A 14,538-nucleotide genomic window follows, 5' to 3' on the forward strand; every position below is an offset into this window, starting at 1 on the left:
TACAGCAACAGCGGCATATTCTAAAGTATCCTTGTTGATATTGGCAGACCTTAGCGATGGAATAATATCAGATACTGAGTTTGCCGAGATGACCAAAACTTATCATGATGGTATTGTTATTAATACATCTGCAGATTTTTTCAAATTCAACGAATTATAATTTCGATAATAATGCAGCACAAACTACATCAGCAAATTGCAACGAATACAACACCGCTAAAAACAACGATGATTTCAGTAAGCTCAAATAATCTAGAGTTTAATATTAACTTTCCAACTGCAATTCGTGCGAATGAGATTGCGCTTGCACAGTTACGGTTATATTACAGTTGGCCCAATATCAGATCAAAATCATTTGATGGATTACAAGCAAATAATTCGCTTGTATTTGCAAATAAAAATAAACCAGATGGATATGTAGATTGGCAAGTTGTTGGAATCCCAATAGGTAATTATCAGATTGAGCAAATTAATGATGAATTTTAGCGCAAAATCAAATCTCTAACTGGAAAAAAAAAATAGCTATTACAGTTCACAAACCAACATTATCGGCATCGATTGATATATATTCACCCGATTACGTCGTTGATATCTATCAATCATCGATAAGATATGTATTAGGATGGTCTGATATTCTGCCAGAATATAAAGGAATACCAGAACCAAAGTTAAATGATTTTATCAGAAATGAGGACAAATTCATAAACATTCCAAAATATCGAAATACCTTTTTGTTGCGTCGTATAGGAATACCAACATATTCTCTTTCATCTTCTGGTTTATTTAAATACACTATATCTGATGGTACTAAACGTGCTGAGTTATTAACGTCAATATCAGGAAAAGATGATAAAACTCTTATTCCGTATTTTGATCAACAAATTATCGAAGAATTTTCTGGCAATATCAAGCCTGAACACACACGCTTATTTAATAATCTACATAATTTATTTTCCAGTATCATACAAAAATTATAATAATGATGTAAAACAGTAGATTATTGAGACAATGAAACATTTAAATCAGGTTATACCTGATCTTGAGTTTACCAACTCGGTTATAATCGAGCGAGTATTAAAAAACGAAGTAGCATCAGTACATAAAATCAACAACGTAGAAATTGTATGTAGACTTTAAAAAATATTTCTTCATTACTGTAAAATAACTGAAGCAGAATTACCAGACTTTGTAATACCAGTGCTTGACACATATAAACTAAAGAAATCACTCAACGATCTTGCTAATGAAAACTTTCCTAAAATTGTTACGTCATGGGTAAAAACAGCCCCATCAGCAGCTATTCTCAGACAAGACAATGATTTATACGGCGGCGGCAGACATATTTCACCAGGAATTGACAATATAACTGGACCGATCGCGGTCAGTCGTGTATATGATGTAATTTATGGCAGCTTTCAAATAGATCTTGAAAAATCTAGCCAAGCTTAACAAGGATATATTCTTTATACATTTACTCCGCAAGTACCTCCTGGATATTTAATCGTGCAAGAATCGATCAATCATGTTTATCTACGCGCTCATAATAATCCATTATCAAGAATTAATTTTAAACTTACAGATCAAAACGGACATTTGCTTGATTTAAGGAGCGCAATTCTTAATATAAGTCTGTATGTAAAATCCTGAACGTAAGAGATTTTTAATCGGCGAATTTCGCAAAAACGTATTACATATTTATGATGTGGAAAATACTGGCATCTTATATATTATTATAGTGAAACCGATAGTTTCCCCACACATATAGAAGTCTTGGATTAACAAAATAACTGTTATTTAACCCCGATATAAAAAACATCAAAATAGCGGTTAAAAAATCTTAAGATTTTTTAATAATCATGGGGAAAAAACGAAATGAATAATCATGGAAAAATAATTATGGAAACATTAACATAGATATAAACATAGAAATAAACATAGAAAAATAAACGCAAAGTAAAACACCGTGTAACACGCGCCGTGCTTGTCACTGTGTTGATTATTTTTTCTATGTTTATTTCTATATAATATTGAATTAACTCGTTTTGTATAAGATTTGGGAACATGCAAGTGAACAAAAAAGATTTCCTGCAGGTCTTGCTGGAACAGTCAAAGGTAAACATCTTACTGAGAAAATAAACATAATTAATGAAGAAATTAAAATTATACGAAAAATAAAGAGCGAAACAAAGAAAAAACTACAAAGAGTAAAAAAAAAAATCTTGCTGATTTATCTAGTAAAACCCTGGAAAATATCGAATTAAATAAATATATAAAAATGAATGCGCGGATATTGAAAAACTTAAAATTCGCTTTGATGAATATGGAAACATTAAGAAAGACCTCACTGATAATTTTAAAAAAAACTTAAAGATTGCTCCGATGAAAAGTTTGAAATGGACCTTAATGAAAAATTTAAAAAATTCAACATTCGCTCCGAGCATAATATAATGATAAACGATAAACTTGAAACAGTATTTAAAACCGCGTAAACGAGCTAACAAATCTCAATGAAGCGAGAGAAAAAAAAACTTGAAATGGATATTAATGTCCGCGAAGATAAATTAATAAATCTTGATGCAACAAACCCTGAACATGGATATGTTACAAACCTAAAAATCTCTGATCTTCTATGACATCATTAAAGATTTTATCGTCGTCACCGTCGCCTATCATGTTTCTAAGCATAGCTGCACGAGAATTAGTCTTTTTCTCTTCTTCACATCCTTCACCTATAATTTTCTTGACGTTTTATACTTTATAAGCAAGACTAGTAATTCTATGAAAATTTTCATCGCTTATATAAGTTATTGACATTTTCAATGCATCAATAATTATTGATATGATACGATATTCATTTGGTAATGTGCGCGGGTTATGCGTTCTTGATATTTCCACTGATTTGTATGCATTAGAAATAAATTCAGGTGTAAGTATTTTGCATGTTGGAAGCAATATATTTTCGTTTCTTAAGATTGTGATCTCATTAATTATATCAGCAATATTTTCCTTATTCATATACCATAAACCGAAGTTTGGTTACCGCAACCAGATGAGTTTAATATGTCCAAAATTAAAGACGATTATCCTGATTTTAACGAGGATGAAATTAACGAGGTTTTCAATAATACATCTAAGGTTAGAAACGTAGAGGATGAAAAAATTGCGAAAGATCTTGGTAGAAATATAATCAGTAATTTACTCAAGGAGGATCATACGATTATAAACGACATTGTACAAGACCAATTACAGATAATGTTGAGTTAGATTTTATAATCGCTGATACAATAAATAAAAACAGGTTTGTAAGTAAAAACGATGTTAATTTATCAAATGGAAATAAACTAGGCACAATCGTTAGTTATATAGATGGTGAATCACCGCAATTTACTCATTTAAGATCTTCGATGCTCGCGTATGTTTCAATAAATCTATTATCATTGATAAGCAAGGTTTCTAAATCCGCCGTTAGAGTCGCTACGGATTCGTTTTACATCGACAAGAAAACTTCGGAATTATTGGAAAAATTAAATATCGGCACCGATGAATCATGGGGTAAATGGAGATTAAAGCGAGAAAATATAATTAATTATTCTGAATCCGCTGATGTTAAAATCAAGGATAATTACATAAAATCAGACAAAAATAATCTATCGATATTATCAACGACAAAGTTGTTACCGTCAATTTATGATCCTATACCGAGACATAAATCGGTTTATCTTAATGGATGCGAAGGTTCTGGTAAAACAACCTGTGTTACTGAGTTATTTCGGCAGAGTTTAACGAATAATGAGATGGTCGTTTTAACACATACACATAGACTTGCACAAAAAATGAACGAACGAGGAGTAAAATTACGTACTCATCATAGCTTCTTTCGATGGAACGGAGACGTATGTGCTTCTGATCGAATGGGTGAGAAATATATTCCAAGAATCATTACTTGGGATGAAATATGCACAGTATCACTGGGTTTTGTTTATATATAAAAAAAAATACTCTTGATTGGCTATTACTAAAGAATACAGCTGTTATAATGTGCGGCAATCATGGACAACCACCATTAGTATTTTGATCATCTCCACATGAATGGTTAAAGAATTGTGTGGATTATTACGAAGAAATAACCGATGATCATAGAGCACCCGATGTAATATTAAAAGAATTTAAACAATTAATCAGATTACAATCAAATAAAACCCAATGTGAAGTAGCGTGTTCAAAGATCTCAGAAACACCTATTAATGATTTTTGGAATTCATGGAAACCAGATGATTTGATAGTTGCAAGTAGAAGAACAGTGCATGATGCACTTCAACAGAAATTATTTCAGCTATAAAAAGAAAATTTCCAGAATTACGGGTACTGATGTGTTATAGACCAGCAAATACACGAAGACATAATATTCCCGTTGATATACCAGGATCATCAGAACAACGAAATCTTGTGTTAAATGATGTTGTTACAATTTTGTTGAAGATGCGTTAAAAAGGTTAAACCCCATGGGCATATGGATACGCAACGACAATTCGTTCATCACAAGGATTAACTATTCCTGATACAATTATTTGGATAGTTGATGATCGTATTGAATGGTCAAATTTAGTTTATCTTGCAGTGTCTAGAGTTAGAAATATGTCCCAATTAAGAAGAATTATACCAAATGAAGAAATAGATTACGCAAATAAAAACGAAGTTATCAATGAAATCAGCAACGATATGATAAGAAAAAAATTAACTAGTTATAAGCGGTATAACAGAAAGAAAAAAAAAATATAAATTTGATCTTGATGCTGAATTTATCATGACATTAAGACAACATCACGATAATTATTGTGCAATCTGTAACGCAATAATGTTGTGGAAGTATTCAAATAATAATCTAAAACAATTTACCGTGGATAGAATCAATAATAATCTTGGTCATACACGTGAAAACGTAGTGCTAGCCTGTCTTGAGTGCAATCGAGGTAAGGGAGCTAGTTAAATGAATACGGTGGTAACTGTGTATTTGTAGGAATTACTTGTAACTGTTTATGTACAAATCCACGTTGAGGAGCAGTTGAATCTAATCTGTATATTGCGGGTCTACCTGTAGATGTGATTACGCTAGAAATGTTATGTGTCGTAATACTCCAAATAGGATCAGTCGCTCTTTTTTTTACCACCTTGAAGTTCACCTGGTTCGTATAAATATCTTACGGTAACATTACCTAATACTGGCTGCGCTGAAAAATCACGTCGTTGTATTGGTATATTTTTTTTGGTAATCGCATTAACAGGTTTCATAGCAGTTGCACGAGTGATTTCATTATTTAATGCAGCTATTACACTTGGTAATCTTGCAACATATTCGCGAGATCTTGTATTATAAACCATTTCCTCTACATATTGATATCGAAATAACCGCTCAGCAAGTGTTCGATTAAATCGTTCAACAATCGCCTGATCACGAAGAATTGCTATACGTCCACGTCGTATTTTGACATTATGTCGCTTCATTAACGATTATACTGCACCAAGAAACTCTTTACCAGGGTCAACCTGTAATAGCTGTCGCCATTGTAAACCACCTTGTAGCATAGATCCTCGTTGATAAATTCGTTCAAACGCAGAAGCAACTTCAATTGTTATTTTTAGTTTATAACGGCTCTGCTTCTTTATATCTACTTGCAACGTCAGCAACGATTAATGCGTATTTGTATATGCGTAGATGTTTACCAATTTTAACAGCATCATGCGGTAAAAACAAAATATCCGCTTGATGAACTTCATTAGGAACACTGACATCAAAATGCGCGTATTTAATTTGTTTAGGTGGTGGTAAATAAATTTGCCATATTGATTATCGTGCTCACTATGCTGCTGCGGTGGCACGTGTAACATTTATTGCATCACCAAGTTTACTAATTGCTGCTTTACCTTTCCAATATCCATTTGGGCTATAATAAATCGATTCCATTATAATAATTGGTTGATTAATTACCAGCCCCAAGCAATAATTTAGTTTTCATCGCGGATTTTATTAACCAATTAGCGAGTGATTCTCTGACAGATTTATTTTTTTATGGAATTTAATGAATGAATTAACTTTACGTCTGCGAGATGTCGTTGTTCTATATCTGGATTCTTATAAACTATATCATGAGTATGACATGCTTGGTCAATCACGTTTATCGGATATTCACCAGATTTTGGTTGATTTTGGTTATCAAGTCGAATATCAAGTCTATTTCCAGGACCACAATACTTATACCCTGGGAGATGCTTTTCTTCTGGGTATTTAGCCCATGGAGTTCCTGACAATTTTCCTAACGAAGTTGCTATATCACCACCTATTTTTCTTTGCTCTGAGTTAATGGGATAAATTTATATTTATTTATGCCACATAGCGTACATTTGCCTGTTAGTGAATATCATTTATTTTTTGTCATGATTGTTGTTGCATTATATGTAGGAGTATGCGCGAGGCATTTTACACAATATAGATCCATATTATTTATTATATTTGTACAACATGGAATGTCATTGATTTTTCAGCGATACGAAAACAAGAATGTAGTAAAGATCATCCAGCACTACCAAATTCTATCAGAATGATAATAATAGGTCCATATGCGTCTGGTAAAACACGATTATTGCTTAATTTGATAATGAGATGGCTTAAATGGGATAAGTTATATTTAGTGGCACCTTCCGTAGATGATCAACGATGCTACGAGGTGCTTAACGATTTTAATGCTATTTTACAAATAACGCTAAACAGTTGGATGTTGAAAATGATGATATTATTGAGTTTATAACCGATATTGATAAAGCACCGTCTGCAAATGAGTTAGACAGATTTATTAAAAATCTAGTGGTGTATGACGATGTATTGTTGGACAAACAATCAAATCCAGCAAGAATATTTTCTCGAGGGAGACATAAGATCACTGATATAATTTATATTAATCAAAGATATACAGAAATTCCTACAGTAACAAGAGATAATTGTAATATTTTAACGGTGTCGACACATACACATTGAGAAATATTCAACAAACTTGTTGCAGCGGAGATAAGGATATAATTAAGTTTAGCAACTCCTTTTCACATGCGCAAGCTACATCACTCGGGTTTATAACGATAAATTTACATGACCCTAGATCAAGATATCGTATAGGTATTGATACAATATTCGGATAAAAAATAGTGGTAAATGAATAGCAGCTGAGGAGTGAGTGACCTCGAAACAAGTTCAGCATGGTAATTTATGTAGTATAATTTATGATATCAATATATATATATATATATATATATATATATATATATATATATATATATATATATATACACACACAACGAAACATAATGAAGTAAGTATATCAAAGCAGCCTCAATATGGCTAGAATGATTAAGTTTAACGTTATTTACGAGGTTTTAATAGTCTTTTTTTCACAAGGTTTATTTCGTGTTTTGGAACCTTCGGGGAAAAGGTCGGCTCACTCTCTCTGCTGCTTGTTATTATGTAAGGGTTTGGTCATCTGATGTAGTAGATGGGACTGACTAAAATTGAAAATCCCCCTCCATAGTAAATAAGCTAAATGTGTTGAAACCACCGGTAGCCATTGCCTAAGATGTAAAGTATTTAGCTTCTGAATAACCCTAACTGTGACAGTAGTCTATATGTTCGTGTGATTCTGTACAGGTTATGTATTATGGGGCGATGTGAAGCGGCGAATGAAAGGAAAGTACGCGCTACTTAAATTGGAATGCACTGTTGATGGAATAAGTTTATTTGACGAAACAAAGGACGAAATTGGAATTATAAGGATTAAATGATCATGGTTGGGTATTTATTGATGAGTAAATTTTACCTGATCACTCATATAGTTAACATAAAGTCTTCGGACTTTATTTCCTTTGTGAGTGATTAGGTTAAATTTACACATCGATAAATACCCAACTATGATCATTTAATCCATTATTAAGGGCTAATTTTAGCTTTGGAAATTCCCCCGATTATAAATAGACTGGGGGCTAATTTTAGTTTATTTATAAATAGATTGACGATCAATTTTAGTTATTACTTGTGTGGATGTTTAGAATCAAAATCATTTTCATTGTAATCCCATTATGTAGCTCAGAAATTTATCTATGCGCAGTTTGTAGTCTGATCATCATAAAGAAGATTAATGGAGTGGAGAGCTGTAAAGGGTAAGTCAAACAACCACTCATGTTATCTGCTAAATCATTAAATGCTTCGATTTCGAAAACTCTGACTCTCATTGTGATAGTGATATATATCTATTCGAGGATAAATCATACACAGTGTTGCCACTCTAACTTTTTGGAGAAACCTAGACCATTCACCAAAAAAAAAAACTAGAAAAAACCTAGATGCGTCAAACGTTTAATTGGGTATGCCATACACGTATACATAATAAATTGTTTTAAATCATGTAGACTGTTGTGTAATAATACATAGTGCATGTTATTATTTGGCCTACAAAATACATTAATAAGACTAATATAATAGCAAATTTTAGCACTTAGCAGCACAATACACATTTGCCAGCAGCCACCTCCGCTTGAACCGCTTTTATGACTAAAATAAAAATGGCCACTGCCAGACCACCACACGGCCCACACGCCAAAGTGTCAAACCAGTTGGTTGCCATGGCTTAGAAGTAAAAGAAGCCCAAAATAGTAAAAAGCCGACGTAATCATAGTCCAAACACTTAAAATGTAGGTGAATACTATTATATAATTTGAAGCTGCGCACAATTTATCAGTTGTACAGTTCGAAACTACTAAGTGAAAACGATGAAGCTATTTTACAGTTGTTAAAAAATTAAATCATGATTTCGATTAAAAAAACCCTAGACTATAAAAAAAACCCTAGACACCTAGATTGTGCCAAAAAATAGCTAGATCTAGGTGGAAAAACCTAGGAGTGGCAAAACTGATCATACAGCGTCTGACGTCAATACTCCACTTGGTCACGCCCATCAGCTACTGGTTCCCCACAGCCTAAGGCCAGGGATTACTAGAATTTAAAATACAGGAAAGTACTGTCGAGAAAGCTACGGTCATATAATACTGAAGGCTGTGTAGCTACGATGTCGTAGCCTCAACTTGATTTGTTGTGGTTGAGGCTACGAACTGATCCCATATCATGTAATAGAGCAAAAAAAAATCATCACTAAAATGAGAAAAAACAAACAGTGTAGAAATCAACTACATAAGTAAAATCATGTTGTGAAGGAAGTTTGGCTTATTTTGAATTTATTAAGCCCTTACATGATAAAATAAATTGGCATGGTTACTCTAACCCTATCCTGTCCGCCATGACAGATAACGCGAGACTCTCGTCGTGACCCCTTTTCTACGTAAGGCTTGCCAGACCATATTTTGGATATTCTACGCTATATTATTATCAGTCAAGTGCGAATAATCGCTTCTTGGTGGAATTTCAAAGTTGCCGATAAACCGTATTTACTTTTAATGCGCAGAATTTCTGACCCAAACGGCGCCAAATTTTTACTACAATTTGTTTACATTTCCAAATAAGGCGTCAATGTCCTTATATGGCACACAAACAAACGAGGCTGAGAACGGAAGTAATCATTATTTCAAACATCTGGATTGATCATTTCATTTGCTAGGTTAAATCATTTGATTTCATACTAGATCATTTGATTAATGTAATTTTGGCGGCGACGGCTGCCCATAGGAAGTACACCGATATATACACCGAGAACATGTAAGTACATGTATATTTTTGGTGTGTATTTCAGTTTATCAACGTATTTCGGTGACCCAGTGCCAATGGCCACCATTGTAAAAGTCAATAGCGATAGATAATTTTCGTCAGGAAGTTTCTTGGTGAGAGTTAAGGTGAAGAGTATTAAATAATCAGGATTGAATAGCCTTTGGTTTAAGAAAATTAGTGTTAATATTTAAAAGGACAATTTATATTTAATTTAAAATAAATAAATGCGCATACATGACCCATGTGACTTGTGCTGTTGTTAGTCCTACATGTAAGACCGTGATCTCTAGACGCCCAAAATATAAATACCATCGTCGAGGTCTTAACGTGTGTACTTCCATATCCGCCATTTTGAGCCCCTAGCCCCTCAAACCGGCACCTAATAACATTGTTCTTCCCGCATAATTACGAAGGTACGTCTCATTTTGTGCGTAAGAATATAATAATACATCACATTCTGTTGTGCATGTCAACCGCACGAGACCGAATGCGTACTTTTCTACTTGCTTTCTTCAAGTAAAACGTTTAAATTTCAACAATCTGTTATTCTTTCATAAACAAATAGATCGATCGATAAACAAACGCATAAATAAATGGATACACAAACAAGTAGAAACATTTAACAATTTTCAATTTTCATGGGCTGAAATCAATCATTTGGTTAATGTTCAAGTTAAAATGCTAATTGTTCATATATAATTTCATATTTCTAAAAGTATTTCAGGAATACTTCGTTTTGACATTCGACACAAAGTCATGTTCCGTTTTGCACGTGTTTCGTTTGAATACACTGAAGATGAAACATCTTTTTGAATGGTTATCACTTTCAGTATCATCCTACATCCATCATCTCCACAACAAATACAATATCTGACCATACTAATTAAACTGGTTTGTCAACTGTCTTTGGCACAAACACCAGTTGTCGCGAAAAGTATTTGTACATAAAAGTTCTGGCATAAAACACGTTATGAAATTGTAATTCGTAACTTATATTTTATCCCGAAAATCATCGTCTGGAAATACTCGTTCAAGATGACAAGCTTAGTGATATGATAAGACACACTTTTTAAAAATGTTAATATTGTCTGTTTGTAAAAAAAAATGCATTTCTATTTGATAGCAATATACTTGATTACGGTTCAGATTCACTATTCTGTCTTTCGATTAATGCAAGGGAACTTCCAGCCTTATTTTTATTTTCGTTCTATAGGGCACTTAATTTCAAGTTTAATCTATGTATTGTTTCGATGAAGTAAATGTCCTAATCGACAGTGAAATCAGATTATTATCTTGAATATACATGATGACTAATGTTGACAAAGGTTTGTTAGGACTCAAAATGTCGGCGCAAGGTGTGCGTGCATTGCATTGTGGGTATTTGTGTACTCAATCGTGACGTATGTGAAAACAAGCCATAGTCTGCAATGTAAATGGTGAGTACATAGTAACATTTCATAAATGCTGTAGTTTCGTCTCATCTGTCAGTGTATTAAAGACCTACCGAGAATAATACTCGCAATTTCTCCGTATATAAGTAATTTTCCTATCGATTTCATGCACGCATAACTCCATGTAACGTCGTTAAAAATTGCTTGACCCACTGCAGCCGCCACAGCATGGTGATTGTGAGTTCCAACTTTTTGATAGGCAACTTAACTCACAGGTACTCGTATTGTTACATACAATTTAATTATCATTCATATACTATAAATAATTATTACATGACTGATAGTTGAAATGCGGGTCCCGATTTGGATCATATTGGCGAGGCTCCCTGGACTTGCGTGTTGTGCCCCTGTGAAAACGGCATTTGGAATAAACTTTTAAACAAGTTTTATATGATATTGAACTTAAAATATTCTTTCATCACTTTAAAATTTCTCTCTTGCTCTCTGTATATATTTTTTTAAAATTACTACCGCATGGGGCCCATGTGAGCACGGGGCCCAAATGGGGCAGTTCAGCCCAGGTTAAATTGTACAACGATATGAGCTCCGGTGATTGGACTCGAGTTAGAATTAATTTTACTATATATTATCTGCATTTATTTTTCAGCACTGAACTTTATAATGTGTCCAAATGATAATAAATCATATCATGCCTTCAAAGATGAACTCACAACGAGGCTATTGTCATAGGTTATTCGGCATTTTTGTTGTCATTGAGAAGCTGGAATAAGAACAAGCTCAGTGTGTTGGGTCACATTTTCATTGTGGGTGTGTCTTTACTCAAATGCAATCAATTATACTCAAATACACTCCAATACATCATTTTGAATATTAAAATTATATTTTGTTATTAGTGTAATTTTGAAGAAAAAAAGTTATATTTGTCACATATTGATGTGTACAGTATTAATGTATTAATAATAATCTGTAACTTTCAGTATTTTACTGATCATGTGACGATGGATATAGTTCTCTAATGAAATATAGTTTAAACCTATAACTGAATCCATGTTAACTGATTTTGCTATTTACTACCTGTTTGTATTTCTTTGCATGTTAATATTCTTTGTGTTTATCAGTATTCATTTCGTTACACACTGGCATAAGAGTTTTATTGTTGTGTGTGTATGCATGTTTATAAGCTACTTTCTTAACCAGTTGTTTTAATTGTTTTATAATAAATAGCAGAGTCAGTCCATTAATGCTCTCAACCCATAATGAACTCAGCCTACCCAAATCTATGCATAAGGCAAAATGTACCTGGCCCATAATTTGTATAATAGTAATTTGGATGTTATGATCTTTTTTCAACGATCATTTCATTTATAAAAAAATCTTTGTTTGTTTCTTTCAAAGGTAATTTATTTTGCAATATAAATAGATGGCAAGAATCATAATCCCAGATTAATTAACTTGTATATTATATAATCAAAGTTTTGAAACTGCCCTTAACCTTTCACTGTGCTAAATTTTTAACTGAGTTGAAGGAAGAACATGTCTGATCTTCCACTTGTGATTGTAAACATGTGATACATGTGAATCTGATATCACATGCACACTTCCCGTCCATTTACCTAAAACTTAGCATCAACAGTAAATACTTTCCAGTATTCTGAGTTGAAAAATCATCCTATCCTGGTAAGGCAGCTATGTTAATTGAGTTAAATAGAGATCTTTAATTTTAAGTCACACTCTTTTACATTTTAAAAAAAAGAAAGAAAAAGGACAAAGCAAACATTGCTGATCTTATGTGTTAATGTTTTAGTACAAAATGTTGAGTCTTTGCTTGTCTTTGATCTTTCTTATTTCTTTTAATATTAAGCTTAATTAAATATTTTATTTATATAAAGTATAAAAGTTCACAAGTAGAAATTAAATTTTCACCAAGAATACTTTACTAATCATTACAAAAATATTCTTTGAAAGGTCATGTATTTATCCAGACAAGTAATCCATATTCCAATTAACTATATTAACATGCTATTAAGTGTGTAATGGACAGATGTCTAAAATATTGTGAAGTTTTTTATTTTCTTAGACGTGTACTAAGAACTAAGACCATATGCTTCATTCCTATTTTTATTGTTTTATTGTTTTATTTACATTATTTAATGATGTTATAACATCACTTGATCAAAAGAAAGAAGAAACCAAAACATGTGTAAGATGTCAATATTATTTAACTAAATTAAAAGATTTCATTAATTTCCATTATTATTATTATAAATTAATAAAGCTATCCATTATATTCTTTATTATTTCATTTTTTGCTTTGAAACTAAATAAAAAAGGAAAGAGAAATAAAGGTTCATGAAAAATTGTAACCTTTCATTTTATTTTTCCATATACTATTTATGGACATAAAGCATGTCCAGTACATTTGAATTGTTAATTAGCTGTCACATGCTCATAGTTATTAATAATGTGTGTGTGCTTGTGTTTTGGATTTTTGATGTAGCAACAATTTCAGTCATATTGCTACAATGCCTGCAGTGTGGCAGCTTAAGTGATGTTGAACACTGGGGCATCATGTCCTACCCAGTCACATTATCCTGACACCATGCTGACAGGGCCCTGAGTGGCTGAGTGGTCTAAAGCGCTCACAGTTATGGATCACTGCCATCTCAGCTCTGGGTTAGAGTCTCAGGCTTGGCCAATGTGGGTACGTGAGAAAGCTTGCCAGTAGCTTCTCGTGGGTTGGTGGTTCTTTCCTGGGTTTTCCTGGGTTCTTCCTCCACCATTTATACTGGCCGCCATGTACAGCCTATCTTGTGCTGAAAAATGGCGTTAAACCCTACAACAACAACACCAGGCTGACCAGCCCTAAAAACAACCTCTTACTGCTGTGCATCAAGTGAGGCAGCTGCTAGTACCATTTTTATTCTTATGTCACTTGTTTAGGCTTGAATAAACAGTAACACAAGAAACAGTGAAAACAACACGCTTTTAAAAATACAATAATTTATTTCCCTGGAAAAATTCTGTAAAATTTAAGAAAATATGAACTTATGGTTTTATAGAATCAAATCCAAAAATGATCCAAAAATAATCAGAGAATAAAATTTTAGTAGTCCTAATAACAAAATGTTCTACTGATTTCATGTTCGAATCCTGACAAAGAATCCAAGATGGAAGACGATGACATATGCTACAATCTGTAGTGTTGAAGTCTACAGTTCCTGGTAGAAATAAGAATTATCACTCCAGTTTCTGATAGCTGAATAAATTTTTATACAAAAAACTGTCTTTGTTCCACAGTATTACATGAACACACATATTTTCCAGAAAAATAACAGAATTAATTCTTTTTAATCCAAGTAATTTGAAATA

The 14,538-nt window shown here is 32.8% G+C and overlaps 1 protein-coding gene across 3 annotated transcripts in view; it reads left to right on the forward strand.

Moving 5' to 3' along the window:
- The first annotated feature begins 8,084 nt into the window (after nt 1–8,084).
- LOC149802127 (uncharacterized) overlaps nt 8,085–14,538 on the forward strand; it is a 131,898-nt gene continuing 125,444 nt past the window's right edge. For 2 of the 3 annotated variants that reach the window (XM_089956530.1, XM_089956532.1), the window contains exon 1: nt 8,085–8,199. The gene's annotated coding sequence lies outside the window, so the exon portion shown is untranslated. Of the gene's footprint in view, nt 8,200–10,800; nt 11,194–14,538 lie in introns of those variants that run through there. The other variant, XM_089956531.1, reaches the window with a different exon arrangement.

The sequence above is a fragment of the Sinohyriopsis cumingii genome, chromosome 4 (assembly GCF_028554795.1).
Source record: "Sinohyriopsis cumingii isolate HCF-2022 chromosome 4, ASM2855479v2, whole genome shotgun sequence".
Taxonomy (NCBI): Eukaryota; Metazoa; Mollusca; class Bivalvia; order Unionida; family Unionidae; genus Sinohyriopsis; species Sinohyriopsis cumingii.